Raw genomic sequence first — 6,000 nt, forward strand, 5'->3', positions numbered from 1 at the left:
AATACAATCTAGACATAGAACTAATCTTGTCCATCTGTTGGGCTCTATACTCTGTTATTCAAAATAGGTCTTCAAGCTTCTGTGCTCGGTAATCACTATGTAGCATCCCTGTGCATACACTTGCCCGCATCCATTGTTTATCAACAGTTCCTGATTTATAAACAATTCACCAACCGCTTAATCTCCTTGATCACATTTCCCATGATCAATCGTAGCCATCAGATCTTCAAACTTTGACCAGGTTCAATGTATCCTTCAATCTGAAAACGTTTTACCCTGCCTTGGAACTTGCATACATTTCTTGGAACTTGTGCTAGGGTATTGCGGTTCAATCTGAGCTATAGATGTTCCTGTCAATTTTCCTTTGCTATGGATTCTTTAACAAACTTCATTCACGGTATACCAATCATTTAATCATAGCCAGCTCATCAGCTTGCTTCATTAAATAATGCTTTTATTCATTCAATGCATTCTGTTATTACTTGGTTGCAACTTGGTAAATACTAAACTTCACTCGGTAGACATTCTTCCTTCATTAACGGATAGTGATAACCTTAGGGTTTACTGACTAGGTTCTTTGCTCGGTATATTGTATAGTATTAACCTTACAATCAACAACATATGTAGGATATCAAAACAATCTAAACATCATGACCTCATCATTGTCTAACTGGGTAATAGTTGCCCATTGAATAAGTTATTCCTCCCCTTATTCATCACATTTTTTTTGTGTCTTTTACTGACATCTTTATACTCATCAAATCATACTTCTTAAGATATGGCAACATCATACTGAACTAGAAAATCAATTTATTGACATCAATGATAAAATAATAATATTAAGACAGTAAACATCCTTAATCAGTTATATCCATAATCATCAACAACCTTCTCAATATCCTTATTGAAGTGCCAACAATCTCTCCTTGTCTGTTATAATTCCAACAGGTTCAACCCTAAGCAGTGTGTCTTAGGGGTAATATCAGGCAAATTATTAGGCTACATCATGTTAGCAAAAGGCATTGAAGTAGATCCAGTAAAGGTACAGGCCATCATGGAGATGCTACCTTCCAAGAACATTAGCCAACTCAGATCTCTACATGGACGACTCTAGTCAATCAGGCGATTCATCAGCCAACTTGCAGATAAAAGTCTACCATTCAATCATTTTCTACATAAGAATGTACCATTCACATGGGAAGCCAAATGTGCAGAATCGTTCTATCAAATCAAGCAATATCTAATGAACCCACTAGTTCTACTACCACCAATAGTAGGAAAGCCACTTATTCTCTAAATATCAACAATGAACATATCATTGGGGGCTCTATTATCACAAGAAGATCAAGAAAGAAAGGAATGAGCTATCTATTACATCAGCAGAACTTTAAATGGGTATGAGCTTAATTACACATTTATTGAGAAGGCCTGTTTAGCTGTAATCTTCGCTTCTCAAAAGTTTTGACATTGCATGCTAGCTCACACAATCAAGCTAGTAGAAAAAAATTGGTCCTCTCAAGTATTTACTTAGCAAAGCGGCTCTCATAGGCAAACTAGCTAAATGGGTCATGATTCTCACTGAATTTGATATCCACTACACAGAGCATCGAGCTATCAAAGGACAAGTAATTGTAGATCAATTAGCTGAAGCATCGCTACCATATAAGAAACCAATGGAGGTTGAATTTCTAGATAGGGATGTTCTTATTGTTACCACCAAACAATGGACCCTATACTTTGATGGTTCCTACACTCAACATGGCTCAGGTGCTGACATCTTGTTCATCACTCCTGAAGGAAACACCATACCAAGATCATATAGACTCATGTTTCCATGCACAAATAACATTGCCAAGTATGAGGCACTGGTCACAAGAATCAAAATGGTCATGGAATGGAGAATCACAGAACTCAAAGTCTATGGAGATTCCCAACTAATCATAAATTAGATCAACAATGACTATCAGACAAAAGACGACAAGCTATTGCCATAAAAAAGAATGATGGATGACTTCAAATAGTCATTTGTACACATCACCTTTGAGAAAATACCTTGGTCGGAAAATAGAGCAGCCGATGCAATGGCTACTATCGCTTCACTGCTACAATTTTCGGAGCAACAAAGTCATTATGAGTTTCTGGTAGAGCAACTGTTTTCCCCAGCCTATGACAATTCAGCATCCCATGTTATCTATGCCTTAATTAGTCCAGACTCTCCTTTATATAGAATAATATATGAGTATCTTAAAACCAATACCATACCCATTGACCTATCTTGAAATAAAAAATGCAACTTTATGCAGAAAGCTGCCCGTTATACCCAAACTAATAATACTCTTTACCGTTGAGGTCTAAATGGTACTCTTCTTCATTGCCTTGATCGTAATGAATATGACTCTTCTTTACACAAGATTCATGAAGGTATCTTGCTAAATTTTTTTTAAGAATGGGATATTACTGACCGACAATTGAAAAAGACTCTTATCAATTTGCAAAGAAATGTCCTAAGTGCCAAATCCATGGCAATCTTATACATGCACCAACACAGGAATTGCAGCCATTTACAATATCTTGGCCTTTCTATCAGTAGGGAATTGAATTAGTAGGCAAAATACATCCTTCATCTTCAAATGGACACAAGTTCATTATCACTACAACAAAGTATTTTACAAAATGGATTGAAGCAGTCCCAATGACCACATTAACTGGAAAACAAATTGCCTCTTTTATTCTCAATTATCTGATCTACAAATACGACATTCCTAGTTCTATCATCACAGATAATGGACATCCCTTCAAAAACCAGGATGTGCAAGAACTATGTGAACAATTCAAAATCCAACATCGTTTCTCTACACATTACTACCCGCAGGGGAATGGTCAAGCAGAGGTATAAAGTAAAATGATATTTAAAATCCTAAAGAAAACAGTAAATGATGTAGGAAAGGATTGGCATGCACAACTCAATCTGGCACTTTGGGCATACAAAACTAACATCAGGACACCTACAGGAGCTATGCCGTATTAATTGGTGTATGGATCAGAAGCAATTTTACCTCTTGAAGTAGAAATTCCATCACTCAGAGTATCGTTGAAAGGTCTCATTTAAGATTAAGAGTATCGAGTAAACAGATTGCAAGAACTAGAACTTATAGATTAAAAACAACAACATGCCTAGAATCATCTCAAAGCATACCAGCAGTGCATGTGTAGAAGCTACAACCACAGAGTCATCCCTAGGAATTTTAAAGTTGGTGATCTCATACTCAAAGAAAATCCTAGAAATCAACAAGATCGAGAAAAGAAGGGGAAGTTTGAACCTAACTAGTTGGGTCCCTATGTCATTATCTCAGCCTATGGATCGGGTGCCTATCAACAAACAACTTCAGAAGGAGATATGCTCGATGAACCAAACAACAACATCCATCTGAAAAAATACTATACTTGAGTGGTCTAATGCACAGAAAAAGTGAAAATTACAAAAAAAAAAAAATACAAAAAAATCAAAAAAAAAAAAAAAAGGTGCAATAAAAACAAATGGTGAAAACCTAGCAACAGGCACTACTTGTAAGAGAACAACTGCTCTATCTATCTTTTCTCATCTCTTTTTTGTATCCAAAGTCAAAAACCACTGGCCATCACCCAACACTTTATCAAAACAACATTATCCAGGACATACTTAGCGTAGTCACTGTGCTTGCTCATCTGAATATCAGTTCGTTGTATCCCACCGTGGCTTGGTAATCATTGTACATATCCACATTGATCAGTATATATAACTAGGGGTGACATTCCTCTCACTTCAAGAATTTCAACAAACAAACAAACAAGAATCTAGCATGCCAAGAGAATCCTATCAAGCAAAACTCTAGCAGCTAAGAAAAATAGAACACTGTTCTAATTAAACAACTTGAAAACACATGATGGATGATTTTCTGAAGTATAATTTGTTTACATCTTGCATAAATTTTTGACTATTTTTGCACTTGAACTCTTTTTTGAATTATTAGGTCCCCTAAATTTTCTCAACGATACATCGAGCTAGAGAAAGTGGTTGGAGACTCTAATATTTTTTTAGTTTTTTGTCTGTGAGGTGATCACTTGTACTGTACAAATACTTGTCTCGAGAAGTGATTCATAGCATATCATTGAAGACAAAGTTCCACTTTGCGCATACAAATGGTTTAATCTTGTCTATTTATACGCAAGCCACACTCAGGTCATCCTGGTTCAATTATACCTCAACGCTTGCACCATCTTGCAATATCAAACTCCATGTAAATTTTTCTTAGGTCATTATGGTTCAATTATACCATTATGCTTGTATAAATTTTCAACATATCAACAACTCAATGATGATAAACACAAAGAAAACAAAAACATGTGACTATACATGAATGAGAAACAACAAAATGAGGATGATCAATTAGTTGCATATCATTTTGCAAATTAGTTGCATATGATGTAAATTTGCATTTACTCATAGCATATCATTATCATACATCTCATTTTAAAGACACATCTCACAAATCATATCATTACATCATGAATCATTGAATCATATCAATCAATATCAAATAAAAAGCATGTATCTATGCATTGCATCATTAACATAGAACCATCACATCAATGGATAAATCATCATCCATAAAAACACACCACATGTGGATCAAAAAATCAGTGTCATATATATATGTATATATATCTCAAAAATGGTCAAAATATATGAAAGATGTCATGTTTGTCGAAATACACCACAATGATCAAAATACAATAGAGACAAGTTTGTCAGGTATGACTATCTCCTAAAGGTGATGGTCTCATAGTAGATGTCTTAGCTCCTGGATCTCCAGGTGCATCATGTCAAGAAGGCCCTATAACACCTCTTCTCTCTATCTCTGACTGACTTCGAGCTGATCGACTAGTATTAAAACTAGGAGCCCTCTGCTCTCTTGGGAATAGGTCCTCATAAAGATACCTATAGTACTCAACTACCATGGTAGTGTACCATATCTCCCTCAGTGTGTCCCGCATTGGGGCACCCGCTATCGCTCTCTGCAGTCTCTTTGCAATCTCCTTTGCTCGACCCTGATGCTCTCTCTCTGTATCCTGCTCGGCGGTAATCTATGAATTTGAAACTGTTGAGCCAGTACCTGTGCCTGCAGCTACTGCACTGAAAATTGTAGGGACCTAAGCTATGCATCCTTTCGGTGGGTGGGTACCCACATCTTAATGGGTACCTGTGTCGTGGTACCCCCTATCATTGTCCCTGTCCTAGGTGCTGGTGGAGGTAACTCATCAATCCCACCCATAGCTGCTATAACCTCACCCGCCCGACCAACTCCAACCACCAAATTTCCCCTCCCTCCCTTAGCAACTGCTTGCCTGACTACTGTGCCTCCTCTCTGCCCTCCATCTCCACCTCCTCTCCTCCCTCTATCTCCTCCATCCCCTCCTCTATCTCCTCATCTCCCTCTACCACCTCCCCTCCCATCTCCCCCATCATCTCCTCTACCATCCCCATATCCCTCCTCCAGCTCCTCTCCCTCATCTCTCTGTCTCCCTATCCTCTTGTGCTTCTCATCCTCATCATCATCAAAAGAAGGAATCATCTTTGCTGGATCTGATATCCATGCTACGACATTGGCCATGAAGAGAATTGCAAACTCTGTCGTGATCCTCGCATCTACCCCTCCGAACCTATAGTCCCATATTTGTTCGACGAAATGCATGTATTCCTCCACTACCGCTGCACTATCAATAGTCGGACCCCACTCTAGCACGTCCTGCCTCCGACGAGCATACAAGCATTCTCCCTATGGTACACCCTATTGTTGACCATATTGCCGCTGAAGTCAGCTATGTAGGAATCTCTCAATGATAAAAGGCTTTCGCCATTAAGTATCGTGACATATATACATAGGGCATCTCTAGCCCATCCTCCGCCCACACCTCACACTCCATATACGGTATCCAGATAACTGTATCAATGTCATCCAG

The sequence above is a fragment of the Cryptomeria japonica genome, chromosome 11 (assembly GCF_030272615.1).
Source record: "Cryptomeria japonica chromosome 11, Sugi_1.0, whole genome shotgun sequence".
In the NCBI taxonomy this organism is placed as follows: Eukaryota; Viridiplantae; Streptophyta; class Pinopsida; order Cupressales; family Cupressaceae; genus Cryptomeria; species Cryptomeria japonica.